Below are 23,536 nucleotides of genomic sequence, written 5' to 3' on the forward strand. Positions count from 1 at the left end.
ATAGATACGGAGCATTATAACAAGGGGTTCAATGGGATATGTTCCCAGCCAGTCCCCAAACACACGTTTATCACCGACAAAAAAAATTCCTACAATACTACTATCACGACTAAACAATACACAACGCATCATAATGAACAAGTCTGGTCATCATCACAGTCGAGCTTCACCTCAGAGACACAGTTGTGTTGGATGCCTTGGCCTTCCCAGATGTTTTCAAAGTGACACTGCTTACTTCACAGTCACAAAAACAGAGCAAAAGCACTTGTCACAAAAGCAGAACGAACGATGATAACAAAAATAATGGAAGCAGCCGACAACAGAGGTTAAGCACCTTATAGTCACAAAAACACAGAATTATCACTTCACAGTCATCATAACACAGTTCAATCTAAGCATAAGTGCTGTCCTTCTCACTATAAGAAAAAATCCCACTAATAATAAGTACAATGTATGATGCTGACCAATAATCATGGACCAATGCGATGGCTGATTTACGATTGGCAAAAAGCCAAGCAGAGGGTTGTAGTGCGTGGGTTGGCCGTGTGGCGGCTCGTGGGTGGGCTGACAAGTGAAGGTAGAGATGCGTGGTGCTATTGGGTTAAATATTGTTTGCTTATAAAATGTCACTGACTTGACGTAGAAAAATATAATTTGTATGCTGTAATCCTTGGAAGACGGTGATTAATTTGAGCACATACAACCTATAGTTCGTAGTAGAGATAAAATATAATTCAACCAATGGATTACAATGGATATTCGATGGATATCACTAAAGCTAATTTTTTTTTTTTTATCATATATAGCGAGATGGTCTTAATTCATGACCATCGTTAAAGTGGAATATTGCTGAATAAGACATGGTTTATTGAGGGTTACCTGTACAGTATTGCATTATTGTTATTTTTTACTATCAATTTAACCTCCATCACATGATTAGTGCTGGCCTTCCTAGCATTATGAAAGGGTTGCTTTTTTTAAAAAGTGTTCATAACGTAAATTTTGTAACGCAAAATTTATTTTCCCATTGAAAACCTGAAATAGTTGCAAATGAAAATAAAGCACATTAAATGGAAGATTAAATTTTTTCTATATACAGTACAGTCAACCCTCACTTTACGCGGTCCCACATTCCGCGTTTCCACGTTTACGCGGTGCCCTGCCAGAACCCAGGATGCTCACATTCCGCGGTGGGTGTACCCCTTTACACGGGTGAAGTATAATTTTTTTATTTAGCTCATAAAATTCTTACAAATTATCCGGCCAGAATATAATTTACATTACTGGAATTCTTACAATTTGATGATCATTTTGAATATAAACATCATAGATTTTGCATTAGACATACAAATTTTAGATATAATGTTTACTCTTGAGTAAATATGTTATCTTTTGTGCAAAATATATGATATTTATATTCAAAATATTCCTGGTCTTACAAGGAATCCAGCAATGTCAATTATATCATCCTAACTTTAGTCTGATTTATTATTTATTACTAAAAAGGTAAACAGTCTGGTATTCCCACACATTTATCTAGTAGGGACGTTGGTGGGGGGAGGGAGGGACCGGCGACCGACCATCTGTTACTGTGTGAAGAATATTTTTTTTTTATTAACTGAAGATTTTTATTTTAGCTCATAAAATTCATACAAATTACCCGGCCAGAATATAATTTATATTGCTGGAATTCTTACAATTTGATGATCATTTTGAATATAAACATCATATATTTTGCATTAGACATAAAATTTTTAGATATAATGTTCACTCTGAGTAAATATGTTATCTTTTGTGCAAAATATATGACATTTATATTCAAAATATTCCTGGTCTTACAAGGAATCCAGCAATGTCAATTATATTATCCTAACTTTAGTTTGAGGTATTATTTATTACTATACCTGGTTTTCCCCCCAAAATTTCTCAGAGGGAAGAGCCAGCAGTGTAGTGTGAGAAGAGGGGGAGGGAGTCGTGTCCATTATTTGAATGGACATTAACTTGGCGACTGTATTTCTCTATTTCTCTTAAGTATTAATTGTGAGCGTGTACCATCATAAAATTAAGATGTTATTTTTACTAGAACATAGGTATTGTGTTGGAAAAAGTGGAGTTTGGGGGTCAGCTGGTCTCTATTTCATTTAATCCCATATGTTATGCTATTCACTTTACGCGTTTCTCACTTTCCGCGGTACCCTGTGGGTTACATTAACCGCGTAAAGTGAGGGTTGACTGTACAATAATATTACACAAGTGACTTGAATTTAACTCATCAGAAATGCCTGCCAGCAAATAATCTGAGGGAAAAGACCTGGAGAATCTGGTAAACACAAGTAATAAGTCAAATCACTCTGAAATCCCACAAACTGCTGAAACAATATGAACCTAAAGATCATGTAAAAAAAAAAAGAGGAGGTTTAGGAGCCTATAGAGTAGTATAAGGATCACACGTTACACAGTCTCGCAGATAAAAACTACTGGTAAAAAAGGATGTTATGAAACCCTCAAAATTTTTAGATTTTTGTGAATCATTTTGTAATGAAAATTCTGAAAAATAATCACATTTCCATAAGGGTACATTTTTGTTCCATATTCCATTTTTAGTGGTTATAATTAAAAATTTATGTACAAATACCCTGTACAGTCAGTTCTGCTATAACGCGATAGTTGTGTTCTTGTAAAATATCGTGTTATAGAAAATCGCGTAATAGAAATAACAGGGCTTATGGAGAAAATAGGGTTAGGTGCAGATTACTCGAAATCGGAAAAAATTAGTAGTTAGCCTAACACAAAGGATAGCACAGTCTAAATAAATGTTACATTCATATCTAATAATGAAATCATACAGTAAATGTAACACTTTACCTTGAAAAAATATGAATGTAACTTGATGGGGGAGAAGGGTGATTTTGAGGTTGATAACGTCGAGCTTCTCTTCAAGGGTTATAGCCTTTCTTTTACGATCATCACCGGGAATTCGATCACCAGAACGCTTCTTGGAGATATTCTTCTTTACCATATTCACAGTTAATACCACAAAATTGGAGAAATAGTAAACAAAAATCGTGTTACAGCAAACAAGCGTTCGTGTTATACAAATATCGTTCCTCTATTCATAAATCGCGTTAGAGCAAATTCGCGTTATAAAAACACGCGTTATAGCAGAACTCACTGTATGTGCGAATTTCCATAATCTGAACATTGGTAACAGGCGATATCTACCCTGTATATGTTAAATTCAATATTTGAACATTAAAAAATAAAAAATATTAATGACCAACCATTTAAAATACAGTGAACCCTCGAAGATTCGGACTAAAAGGGGGGACCACCTGTCTGAGAAAGCCGATTGTCCGTATCTTCCGGTGAATGTACTAAGTGTATTAAAACAATAAATACATGAGATAAAAACACCAAAAAATACAGTACAATATTTAAGGGCATATAAGGTGCACCGTTGCTGCCATCTTAACAGGGAGTATTTAGGAAAAAACTTTTGTACGTATTTTCCTCCTGTAGCCATAGTTTTCTTAAAATAATATTCAGTAAACCCTTGTTATTCGTGAGGGTTAGGTTACAAGGAATGGCGTGAATAGGCAAGACCACGAATAGCAACTTATACTACCTTAGTGCACTACTGTGTACTTATACCAAACAACTGACCTGCCACGGCAGCACTCATCCTCTCTTTTAACTTATCTAATAATTCAACTTTCTTTGTCAAGGTCATCACTGACTTCTGCCTTTTACATTTCACTACATTAGCATAACTAGCACTGACACTAGGCAGTCCTTTAGGGGCCATTTCACACAAAAACACTAAAGTTTTGAGACTACAGCACGAGATGCTGTGTGGGGTGACTCATTGTGCTGCAGGAAAAGGCTCACAAGCTAGCCACCGTCTGCTTGCCACGAATCGCAAACCCGCGAATGGCAAGGGTCTACTGTGTACAGTACCAGGAAATGTGAGGAATAAATAAGAATAATACCAATATATAAATTAAAACAAAAAATACTCTATTGCCAAATCAGTAAATAAAAGCCAAATAAAAATTTAACACAGTTGCCATTTGCATACATTCCCTGCTTCACCATAGTTACAACGACTAGCTGGGACAGCGATTCCCTAGCAAAGCTCCCCATCCCCTGCACTCTCCTCCCATTACGTGTTTGCCCTTAGGACAATTATAACGCCTCACAGCTTGACCCAGTAACCTGGTGGTTACAGTGATGCATCTAACCTGGCTACAATGCCATAATTAAGCACTATTATACCAGTAAACACTAATAATAACAGTAAATCCAGTGAAATATGTCAGGAAGCGAGGAGAGTTACAAGAGCAGATGACGCTCAAACTAGAGGTAACTCACTCGTTCCGACTCTCAGAGCCGGAAAAAATTCCCTCATCCCCACATTTTCCAGGTAACGGAAAAATATTCTCGGAAGTTCTAAAATTGAGCATTACATTATCTCTCAAACTCAGAAAAAAATATCCCCTTCTCGAAATTTCTGGAAAATGCCCCTGATTTTCATTTCTCCAACCCGGAATAAAAATCCCCCATCCCTGGAATTTTCAGGGTACCTCAAATTTTCCAGAAAATGTGCCCCTCGGAAAATCGTTCCCAAAGCCGGAGAGTTCCGTGTTTTTATATATGTGTGAGAATGAGTGTATTTAAAATTCTGATTAAATAATTAAGTACCACTGCTCCCCCCCTTGGTGCGAAAAATTCAACCACTCGTCAATTAGAATCGAAGAATGACGTCACCACAGTCACACTCCCAATCAGAGGGGCAGTTTATGGAGAGTCTTAGTCAGACTCAGTCATTATGACTTGTGATATGTAGACAATATTGCTATGATTTAAGGACAATGAGAGTTAGCACCCACCAAAGCATGGGTAGCGTACAAGAATTAAATCTATATTATTACGAATAAGTAGGTGGTGACATATAATGGTTAGACTACTCCCTGTGGTAGGAGGTCCCTGACAGTGGGACAGTCAGGGTAATACAGTAGTGTTGAAAGGTATTAATGTTAGGACAGGAAGAGAAGTGCAGGTTATCCCCCCCACCTCAGATACCTGCCAGATAGGTCTGTATCCTAACCTAATGTGAGCGGAGACAACATAATGTCTGCGGACACCTGTGTCCCGCACGTGCCAAAGATGATATTTGCTCTGTTTTGGGAATGCTTCTTAGGGAGTCTTCTTAGCCCCTTGAACACCCAAATTTTGTCCAAATCTTCCAAAATCCAGATTTATCGGGTCTGAATCTTTGAAGGCTCACTGTATTTCAATTTACTGCTGCACTTGATATATAACCGATAGATAACTTCATGCTAAATAATAAATAAAGCTTGGGACTTCAACACCATTACCGTATATGTTGATAATCAAAAGTTTATTTCAGCGAAAATAACCACATTTACTGGTACTTCCCATAAGTAATATCTCTGTTAGCCAGAATTCCTCTTAACCAAAATTTAAATCAGCTCAGATTTTTTCTGGAAAATTTTTCTCAATTCTGGGTTTGGGAATGATTTTTCGAAGTTGAAAATCAGGTTTATTTTCTGGAAAATATATAATCAGGCAAATTGTCTGAAAATTCCATAACTCCAAATTTTTTCTCCCGGGTCTTGGAGTAAATTTCATGGATGAAATAATCCGTAATTCTGGAAACTATCCAGTTTTTTTTTTCCGAGGCTGGGAGCAAATTCTTGGGTGCATCCGGGGTGTCATCCGCGAATAATCGAAGGCCGTGAATTAAAAATCTGCGAATTGTAAAGGCATGCTGTATAAAATTAATAATTAAATGATGTACGTACAGTGTTATGGTATATACAGTACTCTGAACTGTACCTGTAGAATATGAAAAATACAGTATCACTCATATACTTTTGAATATTTAAGTAGTTTAACAGGTTACTACTCTTTCACTACTAAGGAAAATGCTTCAGTATACTGTACAGCATTCAAGAAAACAGTTTGGTGCTTTTGAGAATTAATAATCTAATGGTGATTACAGGAAAAAATAATAATGTCGCTTGGATTTGGGTCATTATAAATTTGTGTGCTTGGCTTTGGGTCAGTTTGAGATGAGCCTCCCTCAGCCAGCAACCAATCAACATCACGTTTGCATCTTGTGGTTCTGTCAACCAATAAGTGTTTAGTTTACAGCTAGACTCGACCGCTTTCCCCTTCAGTCTGTTAAATGTGTAGAGTTGTAGTGGTGCTGTTTTTTCTGTCATGAATTTACATTTCTTGCATTGATAATGAGTTTTTTCTGATAATGATTTATAGCCTTGTGTGTCAGGCTGTTCTCATGTGAGACAGAAACAAGTGGAAGTGTGGTAAAAGGAGAATATAATGCTGTTTTGTATATCATAATGGATGGCTATCTATGTTTTAAAGCTTTGATGCACTCTTTCTCGAAACCTGTGTTTAGCGCACTCATCACTATTACACAGAACACCTCAAAGTATTATTACCATCATCATTAAAGATAAGCAAAAAACACAATACAGTACTTTGTACTTTGTATATACTGTATGAATATACAGTCAACCCTCACTTTATGCGGTTAATACAACCCACGGTACCGCGGAAAGTGAGAAACGCGTAAAGTGAACAACATAACATATGGGATTACTTGAAATAGAGACCGGGCCGACACACAACTATGTTGTAGTAAAAATTTTATCTTAACTTTATGATGGTATGCACACACAATTAATATAGAAGTGGTTAGGTTAGGACAAATAAAGGTTAAGTTTGGAAAAATAAAGGTTAGGTTAGGAAAACTAAAAGTTAGGTTTAACACATACGTTAGTAGAAGAGATGGGTCGGCATACGGGGATGGAGGCTGGTTCCGAGGCAGAGGGCAGGCTACTGGCCCTCAGGTGAGTCACCATCACTGTCATCCACACTTGTCAGGGCCTCCCTGACAAATCCCTCAAAGTCATCTTCACTGTCTCTTCCTCTGTCACTATCACTGGCTTGGGCTGGCTTTGGTGGGTTGCGGGCGAAGAACTCTGTTATGCTTTGCTGACGGCTGGTGTTTATGTTGTCGTGATAAACCTTGAAGTAGGGCTCCATAGTCTGCAACAGCTGGGTAGTGAAGATTTCATACCGGTTTGCGTCAGGGTCGTCGGAAAGGAGGAGCTTGACTTTCTCGATACACTCGATGGCACCTCTAACATTACTATGGGATAAGCGGTGTTCTTGGGATGACGCACCACCTGCCTTTTCACTGACGTCATCATCATCTACCATCTCGTCGGTAGTCACATGAGGATCCCTTATCACCTCCAGGATGTCGTCGTTGGTGGTCTCGGAGAAGCCTGCAGCTGTAACACTCTGCGCAGCTTCTCTGGCAAGGTCCACTGCTACTGCAACAGTCTGAACCTCACCAGTCACAGATTGACTCTGCCTAACAGCCGGAATGCCTTGCAACACATGTCTCCATGCGTGACGAACAGTTGCTACAGACAGCTGATCCCATGCCTCCACCAAGAAGTCCACAGCTTTCTTGATGTTGAATATTCTCCAGAATTGTTTGAAAAGTATTTTTTGCTCTGCCAACTGTTGATCCTCGTCGTCTTCGCTCTTGCTATCGGTGGTGGTGTCACTCAGGTTACGCAACTCTTCCCTGGTGTTGGTGTAGTCGTTCAGGAGCTTGAATTTTTTCGTAGAGAATGCAGCATTTACATTACAGATTAACTCTTGGTCCATGGGCTGTAATATAGACGTAGTGTTGGGAGGAAGGAAGACCACTTTTACATTGGGGTGACGATCTAACAGTAGGGGCGAGTGTCCTGGTGCGTTGTCCAGCAGCAACAAAATCTTGAATGGCACATTCTGTTGCTCACAGAATTTCTTTACATCGGGAACGAAACAGTCATCAAACCAGGAGAGGGACAGTGTAGAGAACATGCACGCCTTACGTGCGGTCAGCCAGTGGACATTTAGCTTGGTCATGTCCATGCTCTTGTAGGCGTGCGGCTTGTGGGCTGTGTGGATCACCGATAACTTGAGCTTACAGGTACCGGAGGCATTGGTGGTAAACAGGATGGTGATGCGCTCCTTCTGCAACTTCCGGCCCCGAATCTTGCTGGCATTCTTCACAACGAAGGTCTTGGAAGGTATCTTTTTCGAAAAAAGACCAGATTCGTCCATGTTAAACACCTGGTCGTCGGTGTACTGTCCTTCCTCCATAATCTCACGTAAAAACGGAGGAAATTCCCTAGCCGCAACACGGTCAGCACTAGCTTCTTCACCACCAATGTTGATATTGGTGATCTTGTTCCTCATCTTAAACCTCTGTGACCACCCAGAGGAAGCATTAAAGGGTTTGGGCTCTGTAATTCCCATCTTTCGTGACACTGCAGCATACAGTTCACGTGCGTACTCCTTAACAGAGCGCATGTCCACCGCCATGTTCTGCCGCGCCTGACTCACCAAGTAGCTCACAAGTAATTTTTCCGTCTTGAGAAGCACGTGGTTGTGGAAATACTTGATCATAGAAACACCTGTAGACTTTGTGATCTTCATGTGCTCCTTTATCTTGGCTGCATCCTTCTTTTTCGTCCGGATTGTAGATTCGCTCACACCATGCTGGCGCGCCAAATTAACCTGTCTTGTTCCTTTCTCTAACTCTTGGATGATCTTGTACTTCACCTCGTAACTTAAGGAACGTCGTGTCTTCTTGGGCTTAGGGCGGCTGGGTCCATGCAAGGAAAGGTTTCTCTCTGGGGGCGGCGGTCCCGCGGAAGCCATTTTACAGAGCAATGGATGTACGATTACACGGTGTGGCCTGGAGGGATGAAACTGCCGCGGCTAGGTCAAGCGTCGTCTTTCCTCCCTCCCTCCCTCCCCCGGGTGGACACGTCATATTACTTTAAACCAATTACAGCTAGCAGCGGAGGGAGGTAGGGATGCATGGCCAATCACAGTCCGATACGTCATATGATGTCACTGATAACGCAACAGAGACATGCACTGCGCAACCTTACCGCGCGGCTTGCCCAGGCGGAGGCGGAGGCGGGAGCAGGTGGGAGGGGCGAATCTAAAAAAAGCGTCGAGCCGGACACTCTCCGCGTAAAGGGGTACACGCACCTCGGAATGTGAGCATCCCGGGTTCCGGCAGGGTACTGCGTAAACGTGGAAACGCGGAATGTGGGACTGCGTAAAGTGAGGGTTGACTGTATATTGTTTTATGGATAATAGCCCACTCGGGCACAGGTCATCGACCCACAACGGGGCCTGGGGGGTAAGGGTAAAAAGAGAGTTAAAAATAGAAGAGAAAAAGATTATGTTAATCTACACCACGAAGATGCCGGAAAACCACCTTTTTGAAGTGAGACAGATTGTATGAGTATGGAAACACAGAAGAAGGCAGAGCATTCCTCAGTTTGGCTGTGTGAGGAAAGAAGGATGTACTATAACGAGTTATTATAGTGTGACCGACATCCACAGAGAAACAGTGGGCACCGCGGACAAGACGAGTGTTACGAGCCCACGGCCTTGCCAGCGGTACACAGGATATGCCAAATCTACCGAACATAGCCCGTTAAAGTACCTGTAAAAGAGAGAGAGTGAAGCAACATTACAGCGAAGAGAAAGGAAGAGAGATTATTATCGACTAAAGGAGGAGAGTTAATAAGATGAAATGTCTTTGATTCCACACTATCTAACAGTTGGACAGAAGAAGAGCCACCCCAGATATTTTTATTTACAGTTACAGTATTTGTTGTAGTCACTGTTCTTTAACATTACAATACCCCTTCCCCCCATATTGTGTCGTACCAAGAACCTTCAGTTATCCAGAAAAATTTCTCAAGGTTCCTGCTATTTCAGATGTTTGGAAACTCCACAGAATTTTGGAAAGAGTGGGAATAGTTCACAGAATGAAGACACACATGGCATTCATCATTAAAAGTCTAGTGGTGATAAAAAAAAAGCTGATGGTGAGGGTGCTGAAGAGTACATGTATGAATTTACTGAGATAGTAAAAGATTAAGGATTTAGCCCTGAACAAATTTAAAATATCATACAGACAAGACTGGGGAGTTTTAGATGGGTTTACCTCATAATATGTTTGCTGGTGCAGAGAAATGGTGTATGGTATCAAAGAGTCTAAGAAAAAGGTTGTGTGTATTTTATTGATGTGCAAATAATGCTGCATTCATAAATGTAAATTACCTGTGATAAGGAAGTGTGTTAAGCCTCTTGCTTTCAAGGGCAGAAAATTATGTAGGGCTTTATGAGGTATTGTAAAAGGGTATGGATCACCCAAAATATAATCAATTGTCTGGTTTACCCATTATATATCAGAGGCTCATGCATCCTGCTGTTTCATGGGGCTGCCAGAGGACTGTAAAATTGTCCTTCTATTGGATAACTATTGTATTCTGCTTACCCATCTGTGCAGCAGTTGAATGCTGACGACTGTACAGCAATTGTGCTTTTCCTTTTTTAAGTTCTTTGCACCATATAGGTTCTGTACTGTATATAGAACATGCAGTACTGTATATATACTGTAGGTAGTCTTCATATATTAAAAATTCAAACACTGTATTGCAGCTCAATCTTTATAAACGAAATATTAATTTATCGCAACATGCATAATTCTTTAGCAACATTATTCTGAAAATTCAAACTATACACAATCAATTTACTTTAAGCCAAGCAGAAACCGACAAGAGATGTAGTGATATCTCCGTTAGCCAAAACAATTGGTGCAGAGCACTTCTGAGAATGAGATTTCCGGGTGACGAGACGACTCTCATAGCCGGAAGAAAAAATACCTTGTCCCCAGAATTTTCCGGGTACAGTACCTAGAAAATTTTCTCGGAAGTTCCAGAAATTGCACCTTGCATCATCTCTCGAACCCGGAAAGAAATCATCCATCCCCGGAATTTTCAGGGTGCTGGAATTTTCTCGGAATTTTTCAGAATGATAGGTACATTATTTCATCTCTCAGAGCCGGAAAAATATCCCTCATCCCCGGAATTTTCTGGGTATCGGGAAAATTTTCATGGAATTTTCCAGAAAATTTGTCCCTAGGAAAATCAATCCCAAAGCTGAAATTTTCCTGAAAATTAAGGATTTCGGAACATTTTTCTGAGAAAATTTCAATTCCGGCAATCGGAGAGTTCTAGTTAAGAGGGATTCCAGCTAACGGAGATATATTACTCATCTTCATAACCTTCATTATATGGTGTGGAAGACAATGGCAGTCTGGTACATGAGTAGCCATTGTGTTAAGTCTTACACATGTGTAGCAAAAGTTGTTGATATGTGTACTTAATAATTTTGTTAGAAATCATCTCAAATGATGCAAATTTTGGCAAAAGGACCTACCAGTACTTTGCCAAACACACCATATATTAAGAATAGGGTGAAACTAAACACCTGACCAAACACAGTCTTATCAACGCATCACAACATGGTTTCATGGAAAGAAAATCCTGTCTGACAATCTTACTCATGTACCTTGAAAAAGTAACAGAATATGTGGACCAAGGCTTTCCAGTAGATGTGTTGTACATGGTTTCCTCCAAGGCATTTGACAATGATCCCACATGCACAACTAGCCTCTAAGTTTCAGGCTCAGGGCATCACAGGCAAGATTTTGACATGGATTAACAACTAGCTTGAAGACAGGCAACAAAGAGTGGTCATAAATGGAATACATTCTGAAAGAATGGAGGTTCCCAGTGGAGTACCACAAGGCTCTATCCTTGGACCCACCTTGTTTGTGATCTACATAAATGACATAGATGAAAATATATCAAGCCACATAATCAAGTTTGTGGACGACATGAAGATATTTGAGAAGGTGTCAAGTCATTCACAACAATGCAGAAAGACCTGAATGAGATGTTGAATTTGTCTCAAGACTGGCAAATGCTCTTACACGTAGAATACAACAACCCTAAGCACAACTATTCTATTAATAACTCTTTCCTGGATACTGTCAATAAGGAGAAAGTTCTTGGCGTTGTGATAGATAATTCACTGAAGGTAGCGTAGCAGTGAGGAAAGCAAATTGAGGTTTGGGAATTATAAAGCATACCTTTGAATACAAAGATAGGAAAATGTTCCTCTAACTGTACAAATCTCAAATATGTCCCAATCTGGATTACTGTACTGCATACAGGCATGGAAACCCTTCCTCCAGAAAGATCTAACATCCCTAGAAAAGGTGCAACACAGAGTGACTAAAATGATTCCGGAACTATGTCATCTTGATTATTCAAGTAGATGGAGGGCCTTAGGACTAACAATCCTTCTGACATGGCACAATAGGGCAGGTCTTATTGAATCATTTAAAATCCTGAAAGGGATAGAAAACGTGAACTCGGAACATTTCTTTGTAATGTCCCACATCACCAACACGAGAGGACATAACTACAAGCTTGCCAAGTTATCATTCAGAACAAATATAAGGAAATACGTTTTCATAAAGAGGGTGGTAGACCCATGGAATGGTCTACCAGCCCAACCTGTGGAATCAAGAATAGTACTGGGCTTCAAAGTAGCCCTTGACAAATTATCAAGAACAATGGCGGGACTCTACACAGGCCCCTGGCATCTCTCCCTTGGCATGACCACTTCTAGTGGATGGCCAATATGTAAATAAGGTAAATGTTAAATAACATGAATGTGGTGAAGGAAAATCAATTGACAAGCAGCCATGATAGGGAGAAAACTCCACATGTGGCGTACTGATTCTCTACTCCTATCTTCGTAGCTCGTCCACTTACCAGCCCGTAAGGTTGGGAAACTACCTTTTCAATAAGAATCTGTCCCTTATACTAAGATGAAAACTGTATCTCCTCTAGCAACCCCAATGACAAGAACCTATCATGAGCTGCATACTGTATAGTATTTTCTTTAAAAAAAAAAAAAAAAAAAAAAAGGTATTGGAGCATTTCTTAGAAAAGTTATAATATTTATTGGTGAGGAATCAGTGTGAGAGAGCAACATCTCTCAGAGCAGGGTAGCTCCTGCCTACACTCATACTGGCACATGGGTGGTTGAAATGGAAGCAGGAGGCATAAAATCGTCAAATAGATGAATTTAGGTGTTGCCACTTGGTCAACTGACAATTATAGCAGTTTGAGGCTTAATACTTTTCATTGTTTCTCATGGTAAAACTCCCACATTTTCAGATTACAGTTCTGCACATTGCAAGCATCTTCATAAACAGAACCCTAGTAATAAAGGAGGACTACTTGTACTGTATGTACAATAGTTTTTGTTTTTTTTCTTATTCAGAAATTTTGAAAGGGCTTCGTCCCAAGCATTCTAGAATCTCGAGCTTGTACTGTGTTATCATCATCGCCGTTTTACAGCCATTTTCCACTAGGTTGTGCAGATTATGTGGAATATTTACTTGTTCCAGGCAACTGACTTTTGAAATTTACTTGCCAGGATAATTATTTTACTTCCCAGACAAATTTTGGAGGAAATTTGCCTGCCCTATTTTTTTATAGGAAAAGTTAAATAAATATTTTAAACATTCAAATTTATTGTGTGTATCAACTCATACTACATCACTTGTCTATTGTAAGTCCTGCAGTAATTGATCACAAATCTGCTGATGGTTAAGAGACCCCTATGACACTTGCGCCTGGGGGGGTGAAAATATGTGGTGAAACGCGTGAGATTCCTACATCACAAAAACTGAGAAGCTACTGAAAAGGGAGACTAATGAGGTTTGCATGTGTTAATGAATGAAAATTAAACGCCTATTTTACAACATATTCTAGTCAGGCCTGCTTGGTAATTCTAACCGTACCGCAAAATTACAATACATCATATGACGTGAACCAAAACCCTGTATGCACCAGTCATATGATGTGAACCAAACCCTGTGTCAAGGAATAATCCAAGAAGACCAAAGAACTCACCAACTGCATAGGCTAACCATCACCCCAGAACATGACTCATGAATCAATTAGCATCCAGGTTCCCAGTTAATGCTAGGTAGACACAGGCAAATGGCATAAAGAAGCTTGCCATAGTTTCACCCTGCCCAGGAATTGAACCTAGAACCACTTTCTTGTAAAGTGAGCATGCTGACCATTATAATACATAATATATTTATGGATGATCACAAAAGAGCAATTATCTCTGTATTCTGTACAGGGACAGTCATCTTGAAATAAATAATAATTAAAGGGCATCATTGTTAAAGTAACTAACATAATATAACATTTCATCACCTACATCAGGTATAATTTGAAAAGTTTATTATACAGAATGACATCCTATATAAAGAAAAGTTTCACTACGATTAAATTTTCATTATGTTATAGGAATGAAAACAAGAATTTTTACTGTGTCTATTGACACAGAGCATCAGTTGTAATAAAAGTCTTATTCAAACGATTATCCCTCAAAAATTCTCTCTTATCTCCCTCTTGCATGCATGTTTGCACATGCACAGACCACTCTCTTTGATGCCTTTCAATTACGTACACCAATCAAACCACAGTTCATGAAAGGGTTTTGTTCCTGTAAACCTTTCATAATTCTATTTTTCGTAAATTGGATCATATTTTTCCATAGAGACTCAATATAAAACTCGAGATACGTTCCTACAGATATAAAACTTCCCCCAGTAGAAATGTCTTAAAATGAGACATAATAGGTTTTTAATGAAAAATTTGGGTGTACATAATGATCATAAGCCAATAATAGACATAATAAGTGCAACGCTTAAAGTACAATAATAATTTTTTAATTACGTACAAGAAATTGCAATGCTTGAAATTTACTGAGAATCTGTGCCACTAGTGATGCAGTGTCAGACTTTGAGGTTCTGTCAAGACATGTGGTTTTAACTTCACAGTAACACACCAACAGTAAATCTATTGCACAGTATGTACGGCATGTACATTTTGTTATGTTTTGCACTCAATGGCTTTGACATCTGATGAGGGCTTTATCTGGAGAAGAATTGCTAAATTTACCCATTTAACATTTTGTTCTTTCCACTGACATCAGATCAAACTCTGAGATACTAAACATATCAGTGTTCCCACAGTCAAAATACCTTGAACCAGCATCTTGCCACTACAGTACTTGTGATTCTGTGAGCCACGATAACTAAAATGCTCCAGGTATTTTTACTTTTATATTAGATAACCATTCTTAATATACTGTACACTGGGTCTGGTACGCGAAGGGACGGGACTTTTTTCTAAACTTTGGATTTTCATATCCCAGATACAGTGTACAGTTACTAAACTGTACCCTCATTAATGTGAATTGTTATAATTCAGATTTTGGCTTAATTTATATACTGTATATATATATATATATATTATATATATATATATATATATATATATATATATATATATATATATATATATATATATATATATATTCAACCGCTTACGCGTACCCTTCGAAACCGGCATGCTCACTTTCCTCAGTGTGTGTACCCTTTACGCTGGAGAGCGGCGAGCAGGGTGCCCACACAAGGTCACCCAGTCATCAAAACATACGAAGTTCTTCACTCGCCACCCACCACAGCCGCCCAAGTCAGTGATAGTGAAATGATAGTGAGGATATGGACTTATATGGACTTTGAGGGTTTGACAAAGAGGCCCTGCAAGCTCTCGTGGTGGATAGTGATACAATTGATACAAGATACAGGTGAGGCCAATAATCTGCTCTGCTCGAACCAACCCCATCCCGCTGTGCCCAGCCATTTTTCTACTAATGTAAGTGTAAAAAAACCTAATATTATTGATATTTTTATTTATATGCATACCATCATAAAATTAAGAAGTTATTTTTACTACAACGAGGTAGGCCTGAAAAAGTGGAGCTTGGGGGCGCCGGTCTCTATTTCATTAATCCCATATAAATATGTTGTCCACTTACGCCCGGCCGGGGTCTAATTGACCAAAAGTGATATATATATATATATATATATATATATATATATATATATATATATATATATATATATATATATATATATATATATATATATATATATATATATATATATATATATATATATATATATATATATATAATTTTTTTTTAATGAATTAAACCACTGTATTGGAATTCATAATGAATCGGAAATAACCGAACAGTTCCGAAAAGTTGATTGTTATTATAGGAATATTTTATGAAATAGATTAAGATGAATGAATTTAGAATAGAATATGAATTATATTAAGATACTGTATAAAACTACATTTGGTGTGTAGCAGGAGAGGTGGGAGGAAGGAGAGGACAACTCACCACCTTTATAATGACAGTATGCAATTTCACCATAATTCCCATATTATTTAGGTTCATATGGTGCTGGGTTAATAAAACATTATAAAAAAAATGTTATTTGTGTATTACAGTGAAAGAAGATCTCAAGTGGTGGTCCTCCAGCCAGTCAGGCAGTAGAGGACACTGGCAGTTTTACTACCAAAGATGTACCAACGTATAGACACTGACATTGGGGACGATGAACCGCTGCCACTTGGTATGTTATCATTTTTCATCCTGTTTATCAAGAGATAATAAATGTACAATAAAAATGTTTGCACAGCCATAAATAAGGACAACATTGACTTGTTATTCTCTTTTATATGGAATTACTTACTGGGTTTTGACAAGTGTACATACTGAATGCTGTATTTATCCAGTTGAAATTACTATATCAAATAAATTTATCTTGTCAGAAATATACTGTATATCACCAAGGCTATTCATATCACTTAAACAATGCATTTTTATACAGTATTTGCATCTTTTTGTCATAGTAAGAAAAAGATCAGTAAACAAGCCATTAAAATTGTAAAAATCATCAGAACAATGAAAACTCTTATCAAGTAATTGTGACAATTTTCTTAATATCCTACTGTTTACAGTATACAGTAGATATTTTCTGGAATGTATTCAAATTTTATTTTTCCATTTAGTTACAGCATTAGTGTGGTTTGAGGAACTCCAGAGACAACTATTTGGTGATTTAGAGTATTTTTTAATATGGATATGTATTTTTGTAAATCCTGAAGAGGAAGATATTTTATGGATTAGAAATGGGGTTTGCTACCAGCGAATGCAGCCCAGCCCAGGGAAAAGACGCCACGGTTTGTTTATGTTATGAGAAGGCGCGGGCGACCCAGCAACAGGTGCGTACTGTACCAAGTATTTTTAGCTCTATTAGGGTGTGTTTGAAAGGTGGAGAATAATGGGTGTTATGTGAAGAATGTGATGAATGCGTGGGACAGTTTGTAAGCCAGAATAAGGCTAATAAAGGCATTTTTCTACAGACACTCCTCCCCCGCCACCCCTGAATGAGTCGGCGCCAAGCTGCCACCTCCTTGTTATGCTGATGGGTTGGGTTTGTTGTTATGCACTGTACTGTTTAGTTCCTACTAATGTGTTGTGCCAATATGTGATCATGACAACAGTTGATGCTTGTTAGTATGTACAATGGCATGACTAGTTATGTCTGATCTAGGTCCCAGCCTTTCCTTCCTCAGGTGATTTCTAGAGTAAATAAAGGAGAGAAAATTACAAGTGTGTGTCCTATCCCTGCTATGAGAGCCCGCTCCTCTGTTCAAGCTACACTTGCAATTGCTTGCATGAGTAAGTAGGGATTCAACCCTTCAGAGCAAAGAACAAGCAGCACTCAGGCAATAATTAATATACCAGAAATCACCTGGGGAGGAGCACGGCACCACTGCCTGCTGAGGATCGACAGCAATGGAGTGAGCTTGGATTGATGAAGCAGTTATTTATGTAGAGGAGGACGGACCTAGAAGCCAAGCATGAGTTACCCATCCCCACACTACGCCCAGAGGAGAATTTGATCAACTTAAGAAGTTCGGAAGGTGAGGTTGACCAAGACCCCCGACAGGAGATAAATAAATTGTATCACCAGAGTATCCTACCCTTACATAATCAAGTACAAAACTCACAAACCTGATGGAACAGGGGGTGAGCAGTCTCACTAAGAGTGTTAAATGAAACCAAACTGGGGCCTCACAGTAAGAGCAGAGGGGTGAGCCTACGCACAAAGAGGACAGTGTTGATCTTTTTCCCAAGTGGTAGTCCATGAGGTGAAGCTTCAGGACTTTTTTCAGGGACACCTGATAATTTAGACCAAACTAATGTAGGTGAGTGTAACAAGTGTGACATAAGGTTGCTTGGCTACAAGGGTAGAGGGTCAGTCAACTATATTCTTAAATTTCTCACTGGTCCTGCTCAGAAAAGGGTAGAAAAACTGTTTTGGAGTGACAGTTGTAATAGTGAAGGGATTCTCACAGTTTTAAGGGTTACTTATGGAGAAAACCTGACGCTGGCAGAGCTCCAACTTAGATTCTATCAGAGGACTAAGGGTGTAATGGAAAATGTGTGGACCTTTGAAGATGCTCTTGAGCTGCTGTATGAGATGGTTAAAGTAACCCCAGCACAAGTCGCTATGAGGTCGGATAATCTGAAGAGGGGTTTTCTTAGGGGCTTAAGGGATCAAGGGTTGCAGAGTGGCCTATGTTGGTATGTGCGTGGCCGGCTTGGATTGTCTTATGAGGAGTTGGTACAGGTAGCTGCAGAAGAGTCAAAGAAAATGATAAAGCAGCCAATTATGGAAAACAACCCATCTAAGGGTGTGGTTTCAGCCATAAACGAATGTTCGCCTGTGGTTAAGGAAGTGGGAGGAACATTAAACCCCCATGGGAATGTACCTAAAGAGAGAGGGGTGGAGAAGATGCTTGTTGAATTACGAGTGGATATTCAGGCTGTGAAGACAGACCTTTTACAAATTAAGGGGTCACTGGAAGTTAAGCATCTTAACAAGGAAAGGCCACTCCCATTCCAGGGAGAGCGGGACACAGGGCGGCCACCTGTTGGCACCAGAACCAAGGTCGAGGGAGAGGAGGTCCACCAAGGTGGGCCCTGGCAATCTAGAAGTGGAGTAAAGACCACAAGAGTGTCAGAAATTTCTGTAGAGGAAGGAAATGGCCAACCCCTGGTGCAGGAAGCCCACCAGTAGGTGTAGAACAAGTGGGCTGGTCACACAGAGTGGAGTGAGGATAGGCTGGTGGGGAAAACTCCTGTCACCATAGTTAGGATAGGAGGAGTCTTGGTTACATCTCTTCTGGATTCCGGTAGTGAGGCGTCTCTTGTTTCAGAGACAGTTTATCGTAGAGATTTTGAATCTAGGGAGTTGGATTACATTCCCCAGAGGATCTTTTGTTGAAAGCAGCTAATGGTGGATCAATAACTTACCTGGGCTACATGTTGGTGGATGTTGAGATTCTTGAACATAAAATAGAACAGGTCGGGGTCCGAGTGAGGAAAGGGGAACAGAGCCCTGCTAGTAAGGCCCCAGGGTTGATAGGGATGAATGTACTTAGCCAATTTCGAGAGGTTCTAGTGAAGGATTTTGCCCCATTATGTTAACTGTAGAATTATAAAGGGAGACAGAGCTTTTTCTAAGTGTTTTCAAGAGCGTGAGAGCATCCACATATGGCAGCATAAAGACCAAGTGGGGTTTGCCTCCTCTACCAGGTGGAAACCAACAAGAATCCCCGCAAACTGTTGCCAGGCAGTCAGTATTTACATCGAGAAGCTTACGTAGATGTCCCAAGCTTGAGGCACTGAGGGGTTGCCACTGTGGCCAATGTGGATAATTTCTGCACGTGGCTAAAGTGAAGCTGGCATGTTGGAGTGGCCTTAGGGCCGATCTGTGTCCTCAACAAGAAACAGCTGAGGTGAGCTCAAACAGTTTTGAATGGGTGACAGAATGCCAAGCTGATGGGCAGATGCCAGAAGATCTAAGGCAAATAAGGCTGAAGATTGACCTAGAGCAAATACACAGTAGCACGCAAGAGAGACTTTGGAGTGTGTCGCTGAAGTACCGCGATGTTTTTCTGGAAAGCAAGGAAATTAGGATGCACTGGAATAATCAAGCATACCATCCCTCTCGTAGATGAAACTCCCATTAGGCAGCTCTTCAGACGGGTTCCCCCCACTCAAATCCAAATGGTTAGGGATCATATCAACCAGCTGTTGGAGCAGGGGGGTCATACAGAAAAGCACTAGTTCATACGCAGCCCCGATTGTTCTGGTGAAACGAGATATGTCACCGCGTTTGTGTGTTGACTATAGGATGCCTTTCCACTCCCAAGGATTGATGCATTGACAGGAGCAAAGTGGTTTTTCCCATTCAATCTAGCCTCAAGATATTCAGATAGATATGGATGACAGGGACATCTGAAAGACTGCTTTCTGTACACCATTTGGGCTGTTTGAGTATAAACGCATGCTGATGGGATTATGTAATGTTCCTGGAACATTCCAGTGAGTCATGGAGAGCATCTTTGACAGTGAGATATTTTCAGCCTTGTTAGTGTACCTGGATGACCTCATGATATTCTCAAAGACACTTGATGAGCACATAGAAAGGCTGGAACTGGTGCTCTCTAGGTTAAAGGGACATAACTTGAAACTGAAACCATCCAAGTGCAACCTATTTCAGAGGAAGGTTTCCAATCTTGGATATGTAGTGTCACAGAAGAGAATTGAGACAGACCCTAGGAAGATCGAGGCTGTTAGGCAGTGGCAGGTTCCAACACCATTAGGGAGTTACGTTCCTTCCTTGGTTTGTCTCATTTTACCAACAGTTTGTGCCTGGATTTGCAAAATTAGCCACCGCGTTAACAGCCCTAACGGCATGTACACAGCCCCAAACCAGTCCATCTGCTCGAGGTGGGGCACAGGAGCATGAATCTATAGAAGTAATTAGTAAACAGTAATTAGTGAACAGGAGTGTCCGGCGGTGTACAAGAATGATTGGCAGTATATAGCAGAGTCTGATGGTGTATGGGAGTGTCTGGTAGTGTACAGAAAAGTCTGGCAGTGTGAGGTGTCTGGCCATGTACAGGAGTGTCTAGTGGTGTCAGGGAGTATCTAGCGGAGTACAGGAGTATCTAGCCGTGTACAGGAGTGTCTAGTGGTGTGGGGAGTGTCTAGTGGTGTACAGGAGTGTCTAGTGGTGTACAGGAGTGTCTGGCAGTGCTGAGGAGTGTCTAGCCGTGTACAGGAGTGTCTAGTGGTGTACAGGAGTGTCTGGCAGTGTACAGGAGTGTCTGGCAGTGTACAGGAGTGTCTGACAGTGTACAGAAGAATCTGGCGGTGTGGGGTGTCTGACGGTGTACAGGAGTGTCTAGCAGTGTATAGGAGTGTCTGGCAGTGTACAGGAGTGTCTGACAGTGTACAGAAGAATCTGGCGGTGTGCAGAGTGTCTGGACGGTGTACAGGAGTGTCTAGCAGTGTACAAGGTGTCTGGCAGTGTACAGGAGTGTTCAGCGGTGTACAGAGTGTCTAGTGGTGTACAGGAGTGTCTGGCAGTGTACAGGAGTGTCTAGTGGTGTCAGGTGTCTGGCAGTGTACAAGTGTCAAGCGGTGTGGGAGTGTCTGGCAGTGTACAGGGGTGTCTGTGGTACAGGAGTGTCTGGCAGTGTACAGGAGTGTCTAGCAGTGTAAGGTGTCTGGGTGTGTACAGGAGTGTCTGATGGTGTACAGGAGTGTCTGGGGTGTACAGGGTGTCGGCGGTGTGCAGGGTGTCCAGTGGTGTGGGAGGTCTGGTGGTGTGGGGTCTACTGGGTGTGTCTGGGGTGTACAGGGTGTCTGGCGGTGTACAGGTGTCAGTGGTGTGGGGTGTCTGGTGGTGTACAGGGTGTCTGGTGGTGCAGAGGAGTCTGGTGGTGTACAGGGTGCTCTGGTGTACAGGGTGTCTGGCAGTGTCAGGAGTGTCTGGTGGTGTGCAGGATTGTCTGGTGGTGTGGGGTGTCTGCAGTGTACAGGAGTGTCTGGTGGTGTGGGGTGTCCTGGTGGTGTACAGGAGTGTCTGGCAGTGTACAGGAGTGTCTGGTGGTGTGGGGTGTCTGGTGGTGTACAGGAGTGTCTGGTGGTGTGGGGTGTCTGGTGGTGTACAGGAGTGTCTGGTGGTGTGCAGGAGTGTGGTGGTGTACAGGGTGTCTGGTGGTGTACAGGTGTCTGGGGTGTACAGGAGTGTCTGGCAGTGTACAGGAGTGTCTGGGGGTGTACAGGTGTGTCTGGTGGTGGCTGGGGAGTGTCTGGTGGTGTACAGGAGTGTCTGGTGGTGTACAGGAGTGTCTGGCAGTGTACAGGAGTGTCTGGGGTGTACAGGGTGTCTGGTGGTGTACAGGGTGTCTGGTGGTGTACAGGAGTGTCTGGCAGTGTACAGGAGTGTCTGGGGTGTACAGGTGTGTCTGGTGGTGTAGGAGTGTCTGGTGGTGTACAGGAGTGTCTGGCGGTGTACAGGGTGTCTGGTGGTGTACAGGAGTGTCTGGGGGTGTACAGGGTGTGTCTGGTGGTGTACAGGGTGTCTGGTGGTGCAGGAGTGTCTGGGGGTGTACAGGTGTGTCTGGTGGTGTACAGGGTGTCTGGTGGTGTACAGGAGTGTCTGGCAGTGTACAGGAGTGTCTGGTGGTGTACAGGGTGTCTGGTGGTGTACAGGAGTGTCTGGCAGTGTAGGAGTGTCTGGTGGTGTACAGGGTGTCTGGTGGTGTACAGGGTGTCTGGTGGTGTACAGGAGTGTCTGGTGGTGTACAGGGTGTCTGGCAGTGTACAGGAGTGTCTGGCAGTGTACAGGTGTGTCTGGTGGTGTACAGGAGTGTCTGGTGGTGTAGGGTGTCTGGCAGTGTACAGGGTGTCTGGTGGTGTACAGGGTGTCTGGTGGTGTGGGGTGTCTGGTGGTGTACAGGTGTCTGGCAGTGACAGGGTGTCTGGGGTGTACAGGTGTGTCTGGTGGTGTACAGGGTGTCTGGTGGTGTACAGGGTGTCTGGCAGTGTACAGGAGTGTCTGGTGGTGTACAGGGTGTCTGGTGGTGTACAGGAGTGTCTGGCGGTGTACAGGAGTGTCTGGGGGTGTACAGGGTGTCTGGTGGTGTACAGGGTGTCTGGTGGTGTACAGGTGTGTCTGGTGGTGTACAGGAGTGTCTGGTGGTGTACAGGTGTGTCTGGTGGTGTACAGGGGAGTTCTGGTGGTGTACAGGAGTGCCTGGTGGTGTACAGGTGTGTCTGGTGGTGTACAGAGTGTCTGCGTGTACAGGGTGTCTGGTGGTGTACAGGAGTGCCTGGTGGGTACAGGGTGTCTGTGGTGTACAAGGTTCTGGTGGTGTAGGAGTTCTGGCAGTGTGCAGGGGTGTCTGGGGTGTACAGGTGTGTCTGGCGGTGTACAGGGGTGTCTGGTGGTGTACAGGAGTGTCTGGTGGTGTACAGGGTGTCTGTGGGTACAGGAGTGTCTGGTGGTGTACAGGGTGCCTGGTGGTATACAGGGGTGTCTGGTGGTGTACAGGAGTGTCTGGTGGTGTACAGGGTGTCTGGTGGTGTACAGGGTGTCTGGCAGTGTACAGGAGTGTCTGGGGGTGTACAGGAGTGTCTGGTGGTGTACAGGGTGTCTGGTGGTGTACAGGAGTGTCTGAGTGTACAGGGTGTCTGGTGGTGTACAGGGTGTCTGGTGGTGTACAGGAGT

The 23,536-nt window shown here is 41.7% G+C and overlaps 1 protein-coding gene across 15 annotated transcripts in view; it reads left to right on the plus strand.

Moving 5' to 3' along the window:
* The window catches only part of LOC121861945 (uncharacterized protein C6orf132 homolog), a 62,509-nt gene that overhangs the window by 34,123 nt on the left and 4,850 nt on the right, over window positions 1-23,536 (plus strand). For 10 of the 15 annotated variants that reach the window (XR_006088138.1, XR_006088142.1, XR_006088139.1 and 7 more), the window contains 2 exons: window positions 16,386-16,510; window positions 17,068-17,867. The gene's annotated coding sequence lies outside the window, so the exon portion shown is untranslated. The other 5 variants (XR_006088137.1, XM_042359914.1, XM_042359910.1 and 2 more) reach the window with 4 other exon arrangements.

The sequence above is a fragment of the Homarus americanus genome, unplaced genomic scaffold, assembly GCF_018991925.1.
Source record: "Homarus americanus isolate GMGI-L3 unplaced genomic scaffold, GMGI_Hamer_2.0 scaffold6392, whole genome shotgun sequence".
NCBI lineage: Eukaryota > Metazoa > Arthropoda > Malacostraca > Decapoda > Nephropidae > Homarus > Homarus americanus.